This window comes from Nicotiana tabacum, chromosome 24 (genome assembly GCF_000715075.1).
Source record: "Nicotiana tabacum cultivar K326 chromosome 24, ASM71507v2, whole genome shotgun sequence".
In the NCBI taxonomy this organism is placed as follows: Eukaryota; Viridiplantae; Streptophyta; class Magnoliopsida; order Solanales; family Solanaceae; genus Nicotiana; species Nicotiana tabacum.
Genome location: NC_134103.1, coordinates 47,902,418 through 47,928,457, shown reverse-complemented (window position 1 = coordinate 47,928,457; position 26,040 = coordinate 47,902,418). Strand labels below are relative to the sequence as shown.

At 31.8% G+C, this 26,040-nt stretch overlaps 1 long non-coding RNA gene across 1 annotated transcript; it reads right to left on the bottom strand.

Moving 5' to 3' along the window:
- Positions 1-3,835: 3,835 nt before the first annotated feature.
- On the bottom strand, positions 3,836-22,780 carry LOC107820569 (uncharacterized). Its single transcript, XR_012706557.1, has 4 exons — positions 22,624-22,780; positions 17,930-17,996; positions 11,312-11,662; positions 3,836-4,035 (listed from the first exon to the last, which is right to left on the bottom strand). It is a non-coding gene; the product is annotated as an uncharacterized LOC107820569 (long non-coding RNA).
- Positions 22,781-26,040: the final 3,260 nt, after the last annotated feature.

Genomic DNA, 26,040 nt, shown 5'->3' with positions numbered 1-26,040 from the left:
AGATTGAATATCTTTATATTACTATAATCATACCGGGTAAATATGAAAGGTTACCTGACTTTTCTTCTATTTGTATTACACAAGTATAAGCACGATGATGCAATCACAAGCCACAAGTAAACTAGAGATTTACTGAAATAAATATTAGTTGGCATGACCGGTTGACCATCTCGGTTCAATTATGATGCGAAAAAATTAATTGAGAATTACATTGGCATATATTGAAGAAATATAAGATTCTTCAAGAATTCTCTTGTGCTGCTTATTCTCATGATATACCAGTTAAGGTTGGGATTGAATCCCTTGATTTATGGAACAAATAAAAGGTGATAAATATATGGGCTCAGTCACCTTCCATGTGGACCGTTTACTATTATATGATTTTAATAGATGCATCTATTCTATGGTCACATGTGCATTTGTTATCAACTTGTAGTTTGGCTTTTGCAAGATTGATTGCTCAAATTATTAGACCACAGTTCCATGATATAAATTATGATAATTTATCTTGATAATACTGGTTTAAATCCAAGTTGGTTTAGAAGAAATTGTATGCCTCCAATTATATCTAAACCATTGGTTATGAGAACAAAATTGCCAAAATAAAATTTGGTATGTGATGTATTATTTAATATACAACAGCACTTGTACGCATCTAGCCAAGTTATGATAAGTTCTCCCTATCACAATCGGTTCAGGGTCAGGAACCAAATAATTTCCATCTAGAAGTATGAATGTGCTATATGATTTAATTATTCCACCACAATACACAAAGATGGATCCTCAAATAAGACTAGGGATATGCGTTGGTGATCCCAATAATAGGGGGAGAAAATTGGCAGCTGAAAAAGTAATGCATGTAATGAATTATTATGAGTACATCGAGATCCTCGTACGAGAAAATGTGAACTTGAAGTTCAAGTGATAATTCATTTGCAAAATATTGCCAGACGTATTTGCTGACCCAAAGCTAAATATCAAATTCAGTTGTTAATGCTCCAAATAAAATAAAGTTCATAATGAATAGAGTCCATGGCATGCATAAAGCATAATAGACTAATCAGTTCCAAAGATAAAACTCCTTGAAGAAGGAGAGGAGCAAATGTTCAATATGGTCATAATAAGGAGGCAAGTGCTCTAGAAGAGCACCACGACATAATACTTCATAAGACCTTATGGAAGAGGCTCAGGTACCTGAAAATCATAAGATAAAGAGATCTCAATAAGTTATGTATTTATTGAGTAATAGTAGAACCGATATAAAATGATCGTCGACGATATTGTTAATATAATGTAGCGCTTAATATTATTAATATTGACGAGGATCTTGAGCTCAAATCTGTCATAAAATTTGGACAGATAAATGATTGGCCAAATGAAAAATACGCAATGAAAATTGATTTCACATGAAAAATATGAAGTTGGACGGATAGTCCCAATACCTGAAAGTATAAAGCTTGTGGAGGTATAAATATGTTATTGTGCGAAAAAAAAAGGTCAAGTCGATAGACATAAAGACGACTTGTGTTACAAGAAGATTTATAAATATAGTGGCATTGATTATATAGAGACATGTTCTCCTGTGGTGGATGTCGCCATTTCAGATTTTAATCTAGCAATACAAGAAAAACATGATATGCGTATTAAGGTTTCCAAGAAATTTATTAAATAAAGCTTCAAAAATTCTTATACGGATTAAAACAATCAGGGCGCATGTGGTATAATCGCCTGAGTGAGTACCTGTTGAAAGAAGGGTACATGAATGATTCAATTTGTCCGTGTGTCTTTATAAAAAGATCTGGATCTAAATTTATTATAATCACCGTGTATGTTGATGATTTAAATATCATTGGAACTCCTAGGGAGCGTAAAGCTTCCTAAAGTAATAGACTATTTAAAGAAAGAATTTGAAATGAAAGATCTTGGAAAGACAACATTTTGTCTTGGTCTACAAATTGTGTATATGAAAGATGAAATTTTTGTCCATCAATCAGCATACACTAAAATAATTTTAAAGCGATTTTATATGGATAAAGCACATCCATTCCGACCTCATGAAAATAATGAAGAGCTTCTTGATCCCGACGTACCATATCTTAGTGCAATTAGTGCACTAATGTATCTTTCTAACATTACAAGGTCTGACATAACTTTTTCAGTTAATGTCTTAACAAGATATAGCTCTGCTCCTACAAGGAGACATTGGAATGGAATCAAACACATATTGCGGTATCTAAAAGGGACTACCGATATGGGATTATTTTATGGCAATGATTGCAGTCCTGATCTTGTTGGTTATGCCGATGCTGGGTATTTATATGACCCACAAAAGGTTCGATCTCAAACAGGCTATGTGTTTACATACGGAGGCACTGCCATATCTTGGCGATCGACTAAGCAATCAATCGTGGCTACTTCATCAAATCATACTGAGATAATTGCTATTCATGAAGCAAGTCGAGAATGTGTATGGTTGAGGTCTATAATACACCTTATTCGAGACAAATGTGGTTTGAAGTGTGACAAACTACCCATAATTTTGTATGAAGACAATGCAGCATGCATAGCCCAGTTGAAGGGAGGATTCATAAAAGGGGATAGGACAAAGCACATTTCACCAAAGTTATTTTTCACACATGATCTTCAAAAGAATGGTGATATCAATGTGCAATAGATCTGTTCAAGTGATGATATGGCTGATTTGTTCACCAAATCTCTACCGTCGTTAACCTTCAAGAAACTAGTGTACAAGATTGGGATGTGAAGGCTCAAGGATGTGAATTGATGCTCTCATCAGGGGGAATTAATACGCGTTGTACTCTTTTTCCCTTACAAGGTTTTGTCCCATTGGGTTTTCCTTGCAAGGTTTTTAACGAGGCAACCAAAAGGCGTATTTCTAAACATGTGTACTCTTTTTCCTTCACTGGGATTTTTTTCCCATAGGGTTTTTTCCTAATAAGATTTTAACGAGGCACATTATCTATGGACATCCAAGGGGAGTGTTATAAGAAAAATCAAATTATGGTGGATGTCTACTCTTCCTCCATGATTTTCTCAAATGCTTAATGACATATTTTTATGCTTAATGACATATTCAATGACATATTTTTCTTCACTTTTCATGCATATAAAGGCCTTGTAATAGATAGAAAAATACACACAATTGAAGAAGAAAATCTCTTTCTTCTCTCTATCTCCATTTCTTGTTCATGTTTTACGAAGTTCCTTTTATTTTATAACAAGGATAATTTTATGAGAAATATGAGAAAAATAGGTTCTTTTAGCTTTCTTTATTTGCATCATCATTGATCATCCCCATCCGAAAGAACTTTGAAAGGATTTTGTGAAATAAGGAAAATAAGAATTCATAACTTTCTTTTCTTGCCTCGCCTATTCACTTAGCAACCCACCCCACTCTCCCAAAAAAAAACAAAAACAGATGGATATTTTTATTTGAGAAGTTTGAATTCTTATGGATATTTTTATTCGAGAAATTTGAATTCTTGGCCCGTTATTCCAAAAAATAACCGGTGTTGCGGATTTCTTCTTTTTTACGAAAAAATGTCAATCCTAACGTCAAAAGCATTGCTCAAACACCATCATACACGCTAGAAGAATATACACAGTATAATTAATAATTTTCGGCATCAAGGTAACTTTTTTATTGTTTTTATTAATATAACTATCTTTTTCATCAGTTTCTCCATCTATTTTTCCTCATCAGATTTGGCTATGGCGATTAATGCATTCTCGTACTCCACTGGCTGCATTCTTTACAATCTAATTTGACGAATTAAGCATTAGTCCCACGAAGGAAAAAGAAAGACACTATGTAGAAAACTTGCAATGATCTTCTATTAACACTTGCCAAAATTCTACATCAAGGAGAGAAATCTCATAGAAATCAAAACATTATTCTCAAAAGTGTTGTCCACGTAGGAAGGTGCAAGAAAATGGTGATTCAGTAGCAATCAGCCAGCCAAGTCCAGAAAGTTAATGAAGAAACTCTGCTAGAACATCCTCCTTTATAAACCCCTGCAGGCAGAGCAGTCATGGCTGTCAATTTACAAATGAAAGCAGTTTAGAATGGTCATATATAGGAAACTGGCAATGTAAGAAAAGTGTTTTACTTTAATCAGAAGGACCGCTGGCTAAAAAAATTGAAAATACAAAGAACCATGCAAAGCTATAGTAGCTGAGAGTCGAGAACAAAAAATGCTTCAAAACCCACGAAATGTGAACAGAAAACAAATGCATATCTTATTTTTCCCTTTTCCCTCTGGGAGAAGAATTTCGAGTCATAAAATGACTTTTGGCTCAAAATATAATTTTACAATTAAATGTGAGTAGATTTCATCTGCAAATGGCAAACATCTCAAGTGCAGTTTGCTTAGGCAACTGTGGATGGAGTTGGCAACAGACATGAAGCTCCATACATGGCACACATCACAAAACTTGAAAGAACAAGGGAAAGAGCAATGCCAAAAGGATGGCAACAGATGCAAGATCCTATCTTCAAGTTTGAGATTAGCAATACCTACGCTTTTTTCCCCTTTTACACTCTTCTTATAAATGGGGAGTCAAAGCTTCACGCATTAAAAGCTTCACAATATTCCCTCTAAATCCATGTGCATATGCTATAAAATGTTGTTTATATTAGAAAGGTTAAGTAGAAACCTTTCTACAGACTGAATGTATCACTTTCATTTGCTCTAAAATTTTCTACAAGGACTTAATTTCCAATATTTTCATGCTCTACTATTAAGCTTGTGCCCAATTAGAGTGAGACGAAAAGAATTACATCGGTCAGCTAAAGAAAACAGCTGAGTGCACAGATCTTTCCCAATATATCCCTTTTCTTTTGCTCAGTGGTGTGGATAACAATTAGATGCCATTTTTGCAGAAATTCTTCACCCGGTGTCTAGTTTTGTCCTTGGACACCATGCTTTCTGTTGCCTCTAATATTTTAGAGTACAACGATGAATAAGATAATCCTTTCTTAGTCTTATTCCAACAACATGAGTAACTCATGATCTTCAGTAAGAAAAACTAGGAAAAGTTACACTTCCTTCCAAGAACAAAAAGCTCCTAGCCTCCTTTTTTTTAGCTTGCTAGATACCCATGACCTCGTACTCACCCTACCTTTCAGCTTCATATCCTTTCGGACCCTATAGTTCTCCACTCTCCATGCACCACTCCCTTCAGTTGGAGGGGTGAGTCCAGAACAAGAGCACCGACGACAGACTAGTATGTCTAATATCCCGTACATCCAATGAGCAGTGACCGAGGACGAGAAATGGCTAATGTTCAACAGAAAAATTTTAGTCATTTTGTGAACGAATGCTAGTTCTAAGACAGAAAGATTGAACAAATAGACTACATAGTGCTTGCATTTCTCCATATGCCCCAATCCCTTCATTTAAGTGAAATGCCCGCGAGATCCTAAACTCTGAAGCTAGCATATTCAAATTTGGAATAATGACACGACAAAGATAAGAGAATCTAAACACTTGCATACATTGTATCTCAACTTAAGGAACTTATCTAAATTCAGCACTTATAGATGAATTCCACATATCGTTAGAAAATGTGGTTACTTCTGATGTTTACACCTGAGCTCTTCTCTTTTGTAAATAGCGTAAAGTGCAACTGAAATCAACTTCTTAAATCATTGTCTTATAAACCAAACGAAAGAAACAGTTAATTCCAAATCAGATAAAATTGCCCTTCAGTCATCACTATATAAAATACACCCAATGACAAGGCACTAGAGTAGTTCAGTGATTAAACAACCTGCAAACATTGCACACATTTAGATCTTATCTGCATTACGATTTTAGTATTTGACTCCTTTTACCCCCACCTTTTGTTAAATTAGATATGCACATGCATATTTAAACGGGGACAACCCTTTGGCAAGCTTATTTGAGTCAAGATAACCTTGGCAAAAGAGGCATTCAACTGTGCAATAGGTGTTACATGTGCCAGTAGAAAGCAGAGAATGTCTTCCATCTTTTTCTCCATTATAAAGTAGAAGAGATATTTGGAGCATGTTCTGGTGTATTTTTGGGGTATGCTGGATAATGGTTCGCATTTTTTTGGTGTACCTAGAAAGAGAGAAACCGTAGATATGGAATATCAACTTCCATTCACTCCTTAAAAGTTAGGTGTCTTTTAAAGCTTTTTTTTGTTGGAACAACTTATACAATGTGAATAGTATCGAACAGATCATAGATTTTGTTAGCTCCCTAAGCTTTACCTAGTGTCATCCTACTGGACCTAATTTCCTTTTGTAACTATTTGCATCTTCTGGATGTTTATTGTTGAAGTGTGTGACCATCTTATCTAAAAGCATAAGCTGTAACAGAGAACACACTTTCTATTTACTTAATTTTGTCTTCAACACGTCCCCTCACGTGCAGGCTTGATTCCTTTAGATGAGCCAAGTACATGAAAATTCTTTTAATATTGGTGGCAATGAGACTCGAACCCAGGACCTCTGGCTACTATGATATCATGTTGAAGTGTGTGACCATCTTATCTAAAAGCTTAATTTCACCACAAGAAATTTGACTTTTAACGACCATTTCTTAATGAAGGGATGTGAATCTGGTCGTTATAAATATATTTATAGCGACCAAATTATTTTCCGGTCAGTAAAATCAATTTCTGCTCATCAATAGCCAGGGGATAATACCCGGTCTTAAGCAAGTAATGATTTCCCGTCGCAAAAACTAGAATAGGAAAAAATAAAAAAAATAAAAAGAAGCGCCAATTCTTTCCCTCAAATTTTCCCAGCCCATCCCTCTAAATAAAAGATAAAAGAAGCCCTAGAACAAGCAAAACTGACTTAGGAACACAAATCTCCCTCTGCCTACTCAGTACTATCTCATCGTTATCTAATGATGCTCTAAGGAGAGTGTGAAATTCTTTTTTGAAAAAGTAACTATATATTGAATATGCTAAAGTAGAGGAGGGCAAGAAAACAAAATCAGTGTATCACTGTGTGAATCTCCACTTTTCATGCGCAGAGAAAAATGAGATGAAATATACGAAAGTACAAAAAACTAGTGTGCCACTGGAGGGGGAGAAAGACAGGGAAGGAGGAATGTGTTTTCTTATAGAGTGAAGAGAAGAGATAGATTTCATCTTTCTTCATAAATTCTAGCAAGCTTAATTTTTTAATGACATGTATACAGAATTTTCAGTAGTCAATTGCATGTACATAATCACTTTATGGGTAAGCTGTTAATTTCAGAAAAGAAAAAAAAATCAGTCTCACTTAAGTCAACAGAGCTTGCGCAACAACCAAATATTGAGCTAAGTGTAAAAATCTATTATATAAATCATAGTGTATATATTTCGTATTAACTAGTGACTGAGCTATACAGAGTGACTAATTAATTACATGTTACTGTAGTGACTTCATCACGAGTTTAGTTTTGATAGTCATGTCACTGGTTTCTTTTTCTGTTCAGTAGTTGGTATTTTCTCCATTAGTTTAGATTCATAACTTCTCTACATTATATTGGAGTTGTCATAGTCTAAACCCTTGATAAGTCATTTCAGGCTTCGGAGCGTGGATGTTTGACAATAATCCTCAAAATTAATTTTTAATCGATTTATAATCAAGGTGTTCAACAGTGATAATTCTCCAAGTATTTGTAATCAGGGTGCCAATTAGAAGCATGTTAATATCATTTGCAATTAAAAACTGTCTGAGAACGGCTTTACATGTAATTAAATGTGCTTATAGTTTGTATTAACTAGTGAACTTTGATCTAGATCAATGTGTTCTGAATACTTTCTTGGTAATTGCAGGGTTTGAGTAACTTAAGTTGGATATGAGTATTTCATATATTTGCTACTTGTATTTCGATATTAGAAGTCTTACTATGGAACTCCATCTCCAAAGAATTTCCTGCTTTGCCGGTAATGTCTCTTTGTTGTTAATCTTTTAGAACACGTGCACATTTGATACACATGCTGGTTAATACTTTTCTTTTTAAAATGTATTATATTTTGAGAAAAAACATCTTAGGAATGAGAGGTGTAGTTTACAAAACTAAAATGGACATTTAAAGATACTTTAATTTTTACCAGGAGACAGACTTGTATATATCAATATATTCTAGGAAACTATAGGGTGACAGGCCGGAATCACTTATGAGGCCTTAACTTTAGATTGTAGTTTTAGAACCTTTACTAACTTTGTAGCTACTTGCAAAATCAAAAAAAAAAAAGAATTTCAGAATTGTGTTGTGATAATTTGAGTTTCTTCTCAAATAACTCAAAAACTTATAGCATATGCTTTTAGCTTTCAAAAACTGATAAGTCTTCCAAATCTTTCACTACCCTATATCCTGTAAACTTGTAATCTCTTTCTTTATTTTCTCTATCTCCAACAAGATGTTTTATGGCGTATGCAAATTTCATGTTCTAAGTGAATATACTGGTTGTGAACCTGCAAGGTTGTTTGCTATGACTTAAACTCAATGAATATTTAATATGTACACCTTTACAATTATTGAAAATTAGTTTGTGATGAAGGTTGAATTGAGTATAAAATAAGAAAAGCATTAGTGGAGTTTGTATCCGTGACTTTTCAAATACGCATGGTGCACTTTAAGTCTTCAACTGGTACATTTTGGGCTCCTACAGGATGGTATATTTTAGAGTTCAAACTATTGTAAGGATGGTCCTCATTTTATACCAGATGTAGGTAGATTGATGCCTCTGGCAAGCTCGGATGGATTTTTTTTTTGTTGCAGGGACAGATTGCAAGAGAAGCTGGTTCCTGTATAGTAGGAGCTAAATTTAAACCCCAGCCTCCTCCTTATCCAACGGTAATTTTTTGAATTTTCAAAAGCATCCTCCTTCAGCCAGCTTTTCTTCTTTTTGGGAAGATCATATATTCTCGATTGTTTGAGTATAAGAAAGAAAAGGGTGAAAATGGAATGGAGTGAATATAGAAGACTCATATAATTGACCCTAACTAGTTCGGGATTGAAGCTCAGTTGATGTCGCAATATATGTTCACAGTTGCAAACTGATATCACGATAAGAATTTTTATTAGAACTATATAGTGACTATTGGATTTTGTAGAATATTCATCTCTAGAAAATGTAATTCTTCTTGGTATATTATTTCACCATTGTTCTTTTGACCGATCAAGATTTTGAAGTTTGAAGAATCTGCCTAGGAAGAAAGTGCAGAGCAAGTATAAGCAACAACCGAAAATGTTAAAGATCAAGTTGAAGCACAAAAGGGACATGTTTTTGGTTTTCTTAGGCATTATTTAAAGATATTTTAATTTGTAATGCTACAATGTCGTACAATTTAGGTTGGTACATTTTTGGTAATGTGAGGTTTTATCTCTTGTAATTAATTATCTATGAAATTTTATATGAATATTGATAATTTTGTATTTTTCCATATTTGCTCAAGTGTAATGTATATGAAAGAAGAATTACTATTTAGTTTTTATGTATCTTTACAGTAATTACCATATAATGATCGGATGCACTTTTAACGACTGGATTAGTTGTCGTAATTAATGGATTTTCATGACCGGAATAATAATTAGCGAAGGAAAAATTTGGTCGCTAGAAGTAGGTAGAATGACCGGATTTCTTGTTGTCGCCAAATATTTTTTAACGACCGGATCGAAATCCGGTTGTAAACTTTTAACGTCGAAGCTTTTAACGACCGATGACGACCAAATATTTTTCGGCCGTTAATGACTAATCGCGACAGGATCAGGACTTTCAACAACCGAATTTTCCCTCGCTAAAAGCCTTTTTTCCTATAGTGATATAAGTTGTTAGAGAGAACACACTTTTTATTTACTTAATTATGTCTAACACTTATCAATGAAATTTCTAACTTCATAAAAAAAAAACATGATAACTTCATTCACGTACAGAAAATTGGTGATTGTTCACTAATGAGTAATATGAGCCATCAACTTCCTTGGCAACTAAACATCAGTTACAGTTTTCACCCATCTCAATGCCGTGAAGAATTCTTGATGTTCTAGCTTGCTGGAATAAAGAGGGCTACCTTTCTAGTTATAAAGAGAGATGGAGAATTGTCCCAGCATGCATATGGTGGACAATTTGGGAAGAGAGAAATCCAAGATATTTTGAAGACAAATCCAGTAACATCCAGAAGACGAAGATGAAATGTCTAGCTCTTTTCTATTTTTAGTGTAAAGGAAAGTTTTTGGAGGATCATGAATCCATTTTTGATGTACTAGATTCCTTGTGAGAAGACCAAGGATTATAAGTATTTTAATTTTCCTTTTGGGCACTCATTCTGTAATTATGGGTCACTTCACAAATTTAGTGAAATCTATATATTAATATACAAATATTTTACCTTCTCAAAAAAAACAATTTCACCCATCTCAAATAAGCAAAAATAAACCTTGTGTGCGGAAGGTAGGGCAAACTGGAACTCCTCACAGTAAGCCACTCATATGCAACAATGCGCTCTAAGCAGTTGAAGCTTACTAAGAAGCCAACTCTTTCGCACTGAGATAAATGTAATCTTTTCTACACATCATAGCAAAAATTAGTCAACTTCTTTCTCTTTCTCTTTTGCCTTCATTGAGGGAAATAACTATCTCCGCAAATTTTAGTCATCATCAGCAATCAATTCATTGGCAATTAGCATGTGATTAACATAAAAGCAGCTTGCTCCATTCCCAACATGATCCATTTAGAGCATTGCAATCTTTCCTACACTATCATAGCACAACTTAGTCAGCTACAAGTTCTCAAGTTGCTATTTTCTACTTTTTCCAATGCCCTCCTTCAGGAATAGAACTATCTCTGTGAATTCTAGTCAATAGCAGCAATCAATTCATGTCATCTAGCTTGTGCTTATCATAACACCAGCTTGCTATCTCCCCAACACGGTCCATCATTGGCACTAATAAAGTCCACAACACTCTTAGTCTTCCCAGTAACGTTTCCTTACTTTAGCAACATCATAAACAACACCTACACCCTCAATCCCAAACTAGTGGGTTCAGCTATATCAAAGGAGGATCTAGGATTTAAACTTGATGGATTTGACTTTTAAATTTTTTAGCATTGAACTCATTGCACTTCTAAAATTATGGATTCAGATATTATATTTATTGAAACTTTAGTAGGTATGCACATACATATTTATATTCCAAGTCGAAAATACTAGGTTTGGATGAACCCATAACCAAAGGGCTACATCCACCACGAGCCAATATGAAACCTCTATATCTATTTCGCTCCAAGTCGAAAATCATTCGTTTTTTGTTTTTCATACCTGACTTTCTTGATGAGGATGGATTTGAGCTTACGAGCGAGGTCTTGAGAACGGAGTTTACGTTCAAGGAGCTTACGAGCCAAGATGCGCTTCTCCGAGTTCTTGATGTGGTGAAGCTGTTCACGCTTTATGAGGCGTTCCATTCCGCTGGACTGCATTTTCCTCTGCATCAAGAACAGTGCTTGGTCTAGGTTGTTGTTCTGCACCTTCACCCGTATGCCCCGCCATTGTTGTAGTTGTTGCTCCCAACTTAGTGGATTCAATAAGGCTACGTTCGGTCGATTGAAGATGGTGGATACATGCTTCGCTACTGAGCTCATCATTTCTTAGGGTTTCTCGATTTGTTTGGTCCTGAAATGCAATTGGGGCTTGAAATCAGTTTTAGAAATACCAAGTCTAATCAAGATTCTAACATACTTATCATGTATCAATATCATGGCTCTTAAAAAAAATATTAAGTCTTGTAATCAAAGGAATTGGTAAAGATGTAATTCTCACTCTACAAAATTCTAACAGATTGCAATGTCTCTCAATAAATTAACACAACATGCAAATGGACTAGAATATAATATCAGATAGAGAACTTACTTCAGTTTCTTAATGGTCAAAGTATATTGGGTGTAAGCTTAACTGCCTCCTATATCAATATCTCCTTATAGCAAAGAAATGATAACCTAGCAAGACAAGTTTTACAAGGACTCAAGGAGTATTAAATTCAAAATATCAATTGCTGATTACGGTTGAACTATCATAAATTCTGCCACATAGTACTTCGAACTAGAGAAATATCTTTTGATAATAGGAGAAGTGAACATGAGTATTATGGTTGCAACATTCAATGCGAACACAAGTATTATAGTTGCAACAGCTTGATTCAGTCCAAAGAAACATTAAAAAAGATCATTCAATTGTAACTTGTACAAATCTGACCTTAAGATCCAATTTAATATCTTACTAGTGTTAGAACCCGCACGATGCTCGGATAATTTGACAGAATATTAATCTTATAAAATTATATAATCTAATATATCATATTATTTTAATAAATATTGTTTATTACTTTATGTAGTTTACAAAAATATAACAAAATCTATACAAAATCAAAGGATACACATCATACAGTAATCAAATAAATTGTTTATTCTTTGTTTAATCTTTATTAAATTAGCAAGTACTTGGTACGATACATTTACTAATGTTTCTTTTTATTAACTTGTCAATTGGCTTAATATTTTGATACTACTTCTCTTTTAATATAACATAAGTATATATTTTCTTATTCCGGAAATATTTTTTTAATACTTATATTATATTGTTCAAAATTCTTCAATTGTCTAAATTTATCAATAATTTTCTTGAATGTTTGTACGATAATATTTGATTAGATTTCTCATTTTGTATTCCACTGAAAATTTAAATAATGTAATTTATTTTACAAATTATAATTTTGAATTCATAAAAAAGTATAAAGAGATAAACCTTTTATTATGTTTATAAAAAATATACTAATATTTTTAATAATTAATAATTTGTGTTTTATATATAATATATTATCTTATGTATAATATCCTAATAGTTTCTTTATATTTTTGTATTTTTCATTATGGAATTATGAGTTCTATTTATTAGCTAAAATTTCCTACATGAGAAATTTAATTAGTATATAAATTTTTACGCTATCGCGTTTTTTTTTTAGTATTCTTCCTTTATGACTGTTTGGTTATTATGATTTTAGTTATGTGTATATGTACGATTTTTCTCATAATAATTCTAATTATAAGTCTTATATTTATTTCTTTTGCTTATCAAATTGTATTATCCATTACTTCATATTACTAAATTGACATGAATTCCTAATAAATTACCAGTTTAGTATAATAACTACTCCTAAATTTGAATTGAAAGTTTTTGACTTCTTTATTTTATTTTTTTAAAATAATTTAAAAACTCCAACTTGAAACTACTTCCAATTTGAATTGGCAACTTTTTATTTTTTTTAATTTCATTTTTTATTTTAAAATAATTTAAAACTCCAACTTTGTTGGAGCTTTTTCCTAAAAATCTACACTTGTCGTCTTATGGTGCCACTTGGCATCATATAATTATCTACTTTTCTTTATATATATATATTAGGAAGAAATTACTCCCCAATTTGAATTGGTAGTTTTTTTTTTATTTTTTTTTTATTTTAAAATAATTTTAATACTCCAATTTGAATTGGCAACTTTTTTTTTTTTTAATTTCGATTTTAATTTAGAATAGTTTTAAAACTCCAACTTTGTTGGAGCTTTGTCCTAAAAATCTACACTCGTCGTCTTATGGTTATGCCACTTGGCATCATATAATTATTTACTTCTCTTTATATATCTAAATTATTATAAAAGCATGAATACAATGTCGGTTTACAAAAATGACCTTATAATATTAAGTATAATAACTCATAATAAAAGAACATAACCGGAATTCTAGATATTAGCCTTATAATCCTATTAGTTTTAGGATATAATACTACACGTTAATATTTAGGACTTTAAAATTAACTAAATTTTGGTTATTAAATCTTCCCTTATTGAACTAGGTAAGAATTCTTAAATAAAACATTAAATTTAACCTTGTATTGGAAGAACTTAAAGAGAGAATGGTCTAAATACGTATGGAAAGGCTTTGAAAAAATTTGAAGTTAAAAAAATCGAAAGATTATAAACTCAAGAGTCCACTTTGACTCAACGTTTTAAAAACTAATAATAGTATATATATTTTACCTTCTTTATTTATATTAGAAATTGAAGGAATGTTTTTTTTTATTTTGAACAAAATACAGTTCCTTCATAAAAGTTGTTTTTATGTCGATTATAATTAAAATTAGTTTTAAAAATAATTTATTTTATTTTGTTGTTTGATCTTCATGATTTTTTCTATCTTTAATTATTTAAATAGAATCAGCATTTAACATTTACAGAAAATTTTATTTACTTTTCATCTCATAAATCAAACATATTTAATGTAAAATTTACGTGAGTTTTCAACATTGAATAGTTATTGATGGGGTACATACACAATGCACATACCGAGATTAATCTATCCTTCCTTATTCTATTTTCATGTATTTTGAAATATAGTATGTAAATAAAAAATTCTTAAAAATTACATCGTGACTCAAAGCTAATGTCATGTCCTAATGATAAGTAACCTAACTTGTCGATTTATAAAAATAACCTTATAATATTAAATATAATAACTCATAATAAAAGGTCATAATCGTAGATATTAGCCTTATACTCCTATTAGCCGAGGGTCTATTGGAAACATCTTCTCTATCCTCACAAGGTAGGGGTAAGGTCTGCGTACACACTACCCTCCCCAGACCCCACAGTGTGGATATTACTAGGTATGTTGTTGTTGTTGTAGCCTTATAATCCAATTAGTTTTAGGACATAATACTAGACGTTAGGAATCCTATTAGTATAATTACTTTCGGGGTGTCTAATTCATATAAAATTGAACAAGTAAATATCTTTAGTCATGTAATCCTATTACTTTTAGGATATGCTTCTTAAAAATTTCTATTACTAATTTAATTTGAAAACGTATTATAATGTCCTATTACTAATTTAATTTGAGAATGTATTATATTGTCCAAATCCATTTAGAAAAAAGAGAGCCTATATTATTATAAAAACATAAATACAATATTAATATACCAAAGTAGCCCTAAAATATTAAACGGAAGAACTCATAAGGAAAGGACATAACTGCAATAACTGACTACAATACCTTCTATACTAATTTTTAATATTTAAGATTTTAAAATTAATAAAATTTGGTCTATTGAATACTTACTAAAAAAAATATGTAGGAAGGTTTAATAAAATCAATTTCATAATAATCCTCTGTATTGGCAATACATTATTACTCCATAATATCCAATACCAAAAAAAAAATTAATATTAAATGGACCGCATAAAGAGTTGAAATTGAGATAAAAAAAATACCCCCACGATAATATATTTTTATATTATATTTGAACTATTTTTCTACTCAAATAATATATTTTTTATCATTTTTCGTGTAATATTAAAAAATACCCAATTATTAAACAACAACTAAGGAAATATTTAAGAATATAAATGTGTGAGAAAGAGAAAAAAATGGTTGGTAAGAGTCAATACCACTAATGATTCTACAGACATAAAGATCTAAAAGTGAAATGTCATATTAATATTTTACTCTTTGAAAATAAAATTTATGGTGGATAAAATTATAATTAAGATTAAATATTCAAAACAAGAGATGAACTAATATTAAGATCTGAGTCAACATAGAATAAATTATTTTTTATGCTAAAACTAATAATTAAATCTTTTAATTAATTATTTAGCAAGAGAATCCAATTCAATTATTTTTTAAATTCATCATATGAGTAAAATTCTTATTCAAGTTAAAAAAATCTTAGGGTACATAAATTTATTCAATAAAAAGAGCGTTAGAACACAAAGTAAAAATGTTAGTATGTTATTAAGAATCAAAATGCTATACAAGTGTCTAAAGAAGCACAATCAAAACTAAATCCTAAAAAAGAACATTTGTGTAAGTTATGATGATGTCCTTTTATTGTAAATTCATGTATTATGCCAATGTAATAATATTTTTCGGCATTTAGATGATTGTTGTATTATTATACATAAAATTTCTCTAAATAATTAAATTTTATTGTTCCTTCATATAAATAAATGTTTAAATCATCACGTGTCATTATTAACGTGCAACGCACGTTGATTGATACTAGTTATTTTAAAAGCGACTATGCAATGTATCATATATATACCCACATTTGAATTGGTAGTTTTTATTTTTTGCTTTTTATTTTAAAATAATTTTAAAACTCCAACTTGAAACTACTCCCCAATTTGAATGAGTAGTTTATTTTTTATATTTTCGTTTTTTTTATAGACAATTAAGATAATCTACATTTGTTAATTCAAGTAGAGTAACCAATTAATTCAAAATTTAAAATTCAAAAAAAATAATAGTTAGAAAGGTAGTTTATTTTGTCTTAACAATGCCACTTGGCTTTTTATGGTTATGGCATAAACATAACCATAAACATAAACATAAGGTAATTTTGCTTCTCCTATTCTATATAGGATATAGATATCCTATTCTATATAGATAGATTATGACACTTATCTTAATATAATGCTTTTGCTTCTCCTATTCTATATAGGTAGATAGATTTGAATTGGCAATTTTTTATTTTTTTTAATTTCGATTTTAATTTAAAATAGTTTTCAAACTCCAACTTTGTTGGAGCTTTGTCTTAAAAATCTACACTTGTCGTTTTATGGTTATGCCACTTGGCATCATATAATTATTTACTTCTCTTTATATATATACTAGTGGAGGCGTAGCCCGGGTTTTGCCCGGGCCCAACATCAACAAAGCTATACTGTTATCAGCAAGGAATAAGTTTTGTGTCTAGAAGAGAAATAGAAGATACAGATTTGCTACAAAGATGTTACTTAACAGTGAAATAAAAGACTACAGAGCTATTAAAAAAATGCTACTCTTTCTAATCCTTTTATTTCTAATTCATATGTTATCCAAAAACGTCTAGCTTTCCTGTGGCATCCGCTGATACATAGTTGTAAATAATTAAGAGAAGTCTTCATTTTCAAATGTTTCAAATTTGTCAAAGCGCAATAAGACATCCAGTAGAAACTACAACTGTCTGTGGGCTCTAGGGACATCTTAAACCAGTTAACTTTGGCTAACAAAAATAATACCCTTTGAATATATTGGTCAGTGTGTTTGTGTAGAAGGTATTTGCAGAAAACAATTTTAGTATCAATGATATAGATACCTGATATTGTACAAATGATTCAACTATTAAACACTTTAAAACAACAGTACCTAAGTAAAAAGAAGTGACATCTGCTTTTGAGTTTTATCAATGTTTAGATTAGAATTACAAAATAAACTAAAGCTTTCATCTAAACATTCAGATTGGTAGGAGTATTCAGAAAGCTTGTAAACTGTAATGTGTACTTTTTCTTTCTTTGAAGTTGCTTGAACAGCTAGTAGTCGATCAAGTGATAATCAAAAGCCAGTTGGTGATTTAGCACTTTTTGGTTTCGTAGTCGCTTTGGAAAAAGGAATATACAAGGAGTCAGCTAATAAGGCAGTAATATTAATCGAAAGCTGAAATAACCAAATTATCCAGTAAATCCTAGGCAGACATGCTGAAAATATTAAACTACTATCTGCTTTAACTAACATATCGACTTCAAAAAGAAGAATCAGATTTTTGTTTCATACTCGATAGGCAGAAAAGATTATATGTCCCAATATATCTAATATGTTTGTCATTGCATGTGGTGATTTCCTATGGTAGTCAAAAAGTCTTTATGTATAGTCTGTGGCTTAGCACAGAGGAGAGTAAAACCATAAATTAGGATCTACTTAAATTCTATTGGTTTCCATTCGTGTTTTCCTAACAAATTTCATAACCATCAGTTGTATAGTCAAATAAAACAATCAAATTATCAGCAATACAAATAATAGTCAAGCACATGAATTAGATGGACTATAAGGCAACATCTGATAGAATCACAAACGTACTTGGATTTAAGCTCAGCAACTTCAATCTTTAAACCATTATTGTTGCGAACTGCCTTTGCATCAGCATCTACATAAGGAGATGTGCAGTGATTATATTGTGACATTTTGTAGGGATCCGAGAAGACAACCTGCTCAATGAGCTTAACTTGATGTTTCTACAAAATCCAGCAACACCCACAAAGACCAAGTGGCGAAAACAGGCAATTAAAGAGCTTATCGCAAACTTAATATTGAAATTTCTCTTCTTTTTGAGAAAAAGACGCAAGGCATGGATAGCTTAGTTCAATTCGTACACTTTTGAGAGCCCTTTAGTTAAACCAGCTATAACCCCAAAAATAGTAGAAATAAAAAAAAAGCCTAATTCATTCAAGAATTGCCTTGAACACCTAAAGAACAAAGGCGATGGACACATATTGAACCTATCATAATCTTCCTTCGATCCATTCGACGAAATAGAAGTTTCAATTTGGGGAATTGATTTGCTTTTGAACTGCCCCAAATGCCGTAGGAGCTCCGCTTTTCTTTTATTAAGACCAAAAAATCATTCACTTCTAACCACGTGATTCAAATGTAAGGTAGAATTTTGTCTTCTTCCATTTAGCACACCTACCGTCAGAAATTGTTCACAATTTATTCTTTTCTTTCTTTCTTCTTCTTTAACACATCAACGTTCATTTAGTTGTTTGTCATCCAAAAACGATATAATTTCTTTAGCTTAGTGATTTGGGGTGCACGAAAGGAACAAGAGAAGGGAGCTCTTGTTAGGTGTAGTTAAACCTAAAACAATAGTAGTTCATTCAGGAATTGCGTCGAACACCTAAAGAACAAAGGTGATAGACACATTAAACTTTCCGTGCAGTAAAGCCTTAGTATGCCATGAAAGATTTAAATAGAGAAACAGAAGATAAGAAGAAGAAAACTCACAAGAAACAATGAGCCAAAGAGAAAAATTGGCGAAAGTGCGAAGATAAGATCAGGAACTGCAAGGAACAAAAAGGTGGAACTGGGAAGCTGCAATTCCAGACGCTGGAGCTTTTAAACTATTGCTAGATTGGTTTTTGATACAGAGAACCTGCATCTGCCAAGTTTCTCAAGGAGGTGTCTGCCTGGCACTGATAAGAACAAGAAGAGCAAGAAGACAGAAGCCAAAGAAGCGGTGATTGCCAGGTTTTCCAAAGTGGTAGATATAATCCAAGCGAAGCTAATAAAAATTAGATGGAAAGACAATATTACCCTTGAAGTGGGAGGCAGGCATGTCGTCCAGGTGCCTGCTATTGCTAGATTGGTTTTTGATACAGAGAACCTGCATCTGCCAAGTTTCTCAAGGAGGTGTCTGCCTGGCACTGATAAGAACAAGAAGAGCAAGAAGACAGAAGCCAAAGAAGCGGTGATTGCCAGGTTTTCCAAAGTGGTAGATATAATCCAAGCGAAGCTAATAAAAATTAGATGGAAAGACAATATTACCCTTGAAGTGGGAGGCAGGCATGTCGTCCAGGTGCCAACTTTGTTGGCTACACTTGTCGTCTTATGGTTATGCCACTTGGATCATATAATTATTTACTTCTCTTTATATATATTACTCCCACATTTGAATTGGTAGTTTTTATTTTTTGTTTTTTATTTTAAAACTCCAACTTGAAATTACTCCCCAATTTGAATGAGTAGTTTATTTTTTATATTTTCGTTTTTTATAGACAATTAAGATATCTACATTTGTTAATTCAAGTAGAGTAACCAATTAATTCAAAATTTAAAATTCAAAAACAAAATAGTTAGAAAGGTAGTTTATTTTGTCTTAACAATGCCACGTGGCTTTTTATGGTTATGACATTAGTCTTAATATAGTGCTTTTGTTTCTCCTATTCTATATAGATAGAAGATATCATATTCTATATAGATAGATTATGGCACTTTTGCTTCTCCTATTCTATATAGGTAGATAGATTTGAATTGGGTTTTTTTTAATTTTGATTTTAATTTAAAATAGTTTTAAAACTCCAACTTTGTTGGCTACACTTGTCGTCTTATGGTTATGCCACTTGGATCATATAATTATTTACTTCTCTTTATATATATTACTCCCACATTTGAATTGGTAGTTTTTATTTTTTGTTTTTTATTTTAAAACTCCAACTTGAAATTACTCCCCAATTTGAATGAGTAGTTTATTTTTTATATTTTCGTTTTTTATAGACAATTAAGATATCTACATTTGTTAATTCAAGTAGAGTAACCAATTAATTCAAAATTTAAAATTCAAAAAAAAAAGTTAGAAAGGTAGTTTATTTTGTCTTAACAATGCCACTTGGCTTTTTATGGTTATGACATTTGTCTTAATATAATACTTTTGCTTCTCCTATTCTATATAGATAGATTTTGAAAAGAGCATTTACCTAACTAACACATGACAAAAGCACACAGTAGAGAGCAGACATGAACCAGATATTCTATACCGAGAAAAGAAGAAGAATATGAGTTACAAAAGCTGTGTGTAATTCTGACAGAAAGCTCTCTACTGTTAGTCTGTTACAACAAGTACATCAATGATATTTCTTAGTTAATTATCTCATCAGGTGATCAAGGGGTTCCTTTTTCAATATGAGATTTAGGATGTTGAATATAATCTCATTGCTGCTCTCTGACCACATTACACGTTCAATAAAGATATATCCAACATTGGCTTGTACCATTTTCCTCTTTGCCTAGAACATAAGTTGGCGCAACAAAATAAAATCAAAGGAGCTCAGTTGCCCCTTCAGGCTTCATATTATAATAAAAAGCAGTCAAAACATCCACACATTTCCTTGTAGTTAGTTCTATTTTATATATATATATATATATATATATATATATATATATATATATATATATATATGTATGTATGTATGTATGTATGTATGTATGTATGTATGTATGTATGTATGTATGTATGTATGTACCAGATTTCAAATTACAGCGGGAAAAGAAGAATGACTAATTCAGAGTATGTTGGAAAGAAAAATATGAAGTTCTAATCATCACGACAAAAAATTATAAACTCACAGTCCTAGCAAACAGAAAGCATAACAATTCCCTCAATGCCCACAAATGCATAGTGGAGAACAGAAATTTGTTGAATAAAGCAAGTTGACGTGTTAATCGAATAAGGGTGTAGTGTCGCTAGTTTACCCTTCATTATGGAGAAAATATTTTGTTTTTCAGGTCTGTGTTGTGTACCTTTTCTAGTCTACTTAATCTGACAGCAGGACAAGTCACAAAAAGAATAAAAGGAGAAAATGTCACAAGAGTTGTTTGCTGACAAAGTTTAAAGAGCAACCAACCACAGCATGTATGATCAACCACAGTTATCAACCATCATGATGCAACGTTGCCACTATTCATACTGTTTAAGGAAATTTTGTAACATTAATACATCAAACTACATTACCAAATCTGCTGTCATGTGATGTTTATCAATAATAAGCTCAATAAATCTAACTCAACCACTATAACTACTATCTGAGTCTGTACTAGAATGTTGTAACTTTTTACTTGGGATCACTTTAGTCTTAAAATTTTTCTACAGAAGCAAGTGCCATTACTGATATAATATATATATATATATATATATATATATATATATATTAATTCAATTCTTGTGCCAAAACTAATTGCAGCAAACTAGTTTACCTTCCTGGTAAAATAAACTCTGTTTGGTGTGAATTATAAGATCCCCTTGTCTGGGTAAAGGATGTGAATGCCTTGTTAGATATAATTGGAAATTTTCATAACTTGTAACTATGTTTGGCACTTAGTCCTTTTTATTTAATTAATAAAATTCTTTATTACTTATCAAGAAAACTATCAGATGCCTAAAGGAATGGTAAAAGCAGATAAAATTATATGTGAAACTAGTGCTACTCAAGATTTACAGAGGAAACTTAAAATGATGAATACATAATTCCAGGCTCTGAGTTCAAAATGAGATTAGCAAGCAAATAATAGCTACAGATCAAATAGAGAAAGAAAGACATCGCCAGAGATGAGAATACATCTAATTCATAGCAGCAAGTGGGTATCTACTATCCTCTTAATTCAACGGTAACACCATTGAATTAATATATATATATATATATATATATATATATATATATATATATATATATATATATATATTAACAGAGGCGGTTAAGACTTATTTCTATTTTCAAATGCAAGACAAACATAGAATGCTGGTCCATTGAAACATAACGAGAGTAAAATTACTCTGAAATAAACTTACCTCCAAATAAAATAACACACGAGTTAGGTTAAACATCTTAAAATTGTTTTATCCAATCAACTAACTATGCACATCTTAAGCCTAAATATCTAGTGTAAAACATCAAATTGTTAATTAAGCCACAGTCAAGCCCTTCTCTAAGAGGAAAAGCAACATGAAACAAAAGAAAGAATATGGAAACGAGTTTAACTAATTCTACAACAGGAATTTGGTTTTTACAAAGATTTGGTTTCTAAACCCCCAAAATCCTTTTCCTACTATTGCTGAGTTTCCTTTACAGCCCCAAGGATCACGGAATTGCCTTCAGTTACATAAATGAAATAGAGGAAGCATAAAAAAATCTAGGGTTCGATACAGTGGCGGAACCCTAGGTATATTTTGGGGAGAAATCAGGGAAAGGGGAAATGAGAAAGAGTAAGAGAGATCGACTTACCTACTCGTCAGAGTGAAGGGATTCCCGGAACCGCAAGCTTGCTGGACGAAACTGATGTTTAAGTTCACAGATAAAGACAATGGGAGAGGAGAATGAAGAATGACTGAATGAGAAAAGACAGAAAAGCGTCTGTGACCTAAGAATGTGGGAAATCCTTATTGGCAAAAAATAAAAAATATATTAATATTTACTTTCCAAGAGAATCGGTGGGTATATTAAAAATATCAATATTTATTTTTAGTTTGCCACCGTTTTCCTTGAGAATTTCTTTTTAATTTCATGTAATTAATTTCCAATAATATTCCCACATAAATGGGTGGGAAACGAATTTCACAGATTTAGGCGCTAAATAGTTTCCACGGAGAGTTTGTGAGAACTATTAAAATTTTGGTAAAATTTTCTTGTACCCACTTTTTCACTGATTTTGTCAAATTTTTGGTGGGAACTAATAATATTTTGTGGGAACTTTGCACTATTCTAGTAGTATATATATGCAATTTTTGATATTTTGTTTCTCTTTTTAAGAATCGTGATTAACGAGAATAAATAAAATGTGTAAATGCACATCATTCCATGTGATTTTAACTATGTTGATTTACACCCTTATTAGTATCCTAATAGCCACATTATGTTTTATATCTATTCTATACTATATTAAAAGTGCGAAGGCTCTTAGCGGAATGCCGTTCGTTTTTTTAATCCTTAGAAAATAAATTTCACTTAAGATAAAATTGTCATTTAGGCTCTTCTCTAATATTTAGGGGTTCTAAATCAATTAAATATTATACATTAAATTCTTACTTATTTAGGTAAAAAGTCCTAATATTAAATGGGCTCAAGGAACAACGTGTTTTTAGGTGTACTAGTATTAGCACCCGTGCGGATGCGCGGACACTAACCATGTCAAATATTTGAGTTATTTGGATTATATGTAAGTAATCTTAAAATTTAAACCTTCTCGATAAATATAGATAATCATTGGATATTAATTAAGAAACACTACATGAAATTAACAATTTCTCAAATCTCCTAGTTATAATTCTATTTTTTTTTTTTTGGTACCATTCTCGTCGGTGTCATTAGATCCTAAAAACAGCCATGAAGCAAAATAATAACTCATATTTATGGCAAAATAATCAAAGGTTGAGACTATGAAGGACTCTTTGGATACGACGTGACTCAATTAAATATTACTTGAACTCTTATTTGGTGTGTTGATATCTATTGAAAATATTTCTATTTTAAAATTTCAGTTTCTAAAACTTTATTTTTTAATAATAATTATTTTTATATCCTTGTAACAACAAATTTTCGCGTCGAGAAAAATAAATAATCAAGACTGAAAAATTGCGTAACAAATATAGTATTTGATTTTAACAAATTAAAGTGTTACAATCTCTATGGTATTCCTCTGATTTTTCAAGAATATAAACTATCTTGATGAGATTGATTTTGATTTTGATTTTGATTCAAGGGCTTGTAAAGCTTGGTCTTGAATCTCCTTCTTGAGCTTGAATTTGGATTTGATCACGAACAAGTAATTTGATCTTGAATGTCTTGGTATTTGATTTGGCTTCGTTCTTGATCTTGATCTTGAACTTGAACTTATAGCTTGAGTGCTTGAACTTGTAGCTTGTAGAGAAATTTACGGTGTTAGGTCCACGAGCTCTCTGTTTGCTTCTTGTTATCACTTATGGTGTCTTCTAGCTTTATGAAGACCTTTATTTATAGTTGTAGGGAGTGGTGTGGCTCTGCGATTTGATTGGTCCGTTTGAACTGACCAATACCATCTAGACACTTGCACAACTTTATTGGTTGTTGATTTGACTTGGATTGCCACCCGTCTTGACATGTGACACGATTTCATTGGCTCATTTATTTGATTTGGATTGTCACATCATTTGACACGTGGCATGATTTTGTTGGCTCGTTTATTTGTCTTGGATCGCCACATCACTTGACATGTGGCATGAGCCTGCCTTAAGATGGGCTAATAGCCATTTGGACCTTGGGCTAATGAAGTGTGCTTATCATTTAATTTGTAGTCCAATTAGATGAACTAGTCCAACGTATATATATTGAATTTAAATAATTAACTCAATTTACTAGCCACAATATTTGTTTGGACCAGTATCTTGAGTTTAATATGGTCCAAATTATTTTATTGATTTAAACCCGATAAAATTTAAATACTTACAAATGCCCCATACTTCAAGGCTAATTGAGGTATAAGCTTGTTAATCCTCAAAGACTAGCCTTGAAATAAGACAAAAGACTTTTAATTGTCTTCTTGCAATTGCTTTGAGAGAGTTTGATTGATTATATAATCAAAGAATTAGTAGTCTTGTTTCAAGATTTAAAGCCTCATTTAAGGTCAATACATATTTGGCCCCACGTGAAAGTATCTGATGATTTTAGCTATTTTTTTAACTTAATTTCTAAAAGGCTAAGAAACAGAAGTTGAATTCATCTTATTAACACATCCAACTCCACGTAACTATCTTCCAAATTGATGCCTAATTCCATGGAATTTGAATTTGAATGGAGTCGCACAGATAGATTCCAGAGTCTTTGAGTTTCAATCATACTGTAATTCTTTCAACAGTGTCCAATCTGATAAACTCAAATCCTTATTTTAAGGAGATCAACTCGTCGGGTCTCTATTGAATCCACGCCTATAAATACAAATACTAAGCAACATCTATTTTCTGCGTCATGGTTTATAACCAAAGGCAGTCTCGACACGGCTCTTCTTAGGTAATGCTCGTCTTTTTTTTTTCTTCCTTTTGTTGTTGTTGTTGAGGTTTTTATTCCATGCAGCTACTCCCCTTTTTCTTCTATTTTATGCACACAAACAATCTGTAATATTTTCAATCATTTATGTGGTTTGCTATAAAATTCTTAAGAACCGTGCTAGTAAGAATAAAAGATGAGCATCATTTATCTCCTTTGTTCCGTTGCTAGTAATTTATTTGCAAAAGCCCCTTTAATGGTCTGAACCAATTTCTTTGTATGAAATATTACACTTGCTTGATTATCTTGGCTTAGTCAAGGGTCCATAAGTATTTTATTTTAAATAGTCAAGCAATTTTGTCTCCAACTAGTGAAACTAGTCATGTAATCCAAAAGCTTTTGCTGCAACTTGAAAGATATGGAGTTTTATTTGCCTTTGGAGTTGTCTTAGTCAATAGGAATTCGGTTTCACGATCCAACTTCGTCCTTCGCTAACTTCTCTTCTTCGTTTAATCTTTATGCTTTCCATTTTCTTATTCAGATTAGACTAGTAATGAGGAGTTGGGCCATTTTGGATATCATCTACTTTATAACTACAACCGACAACTTCTTTTCTTTCCACTATCTTGGACATTCTTTTTTTTTTGTTCATGCTCGTAGAGTTCAAGAGAGTAGAAAATTTGA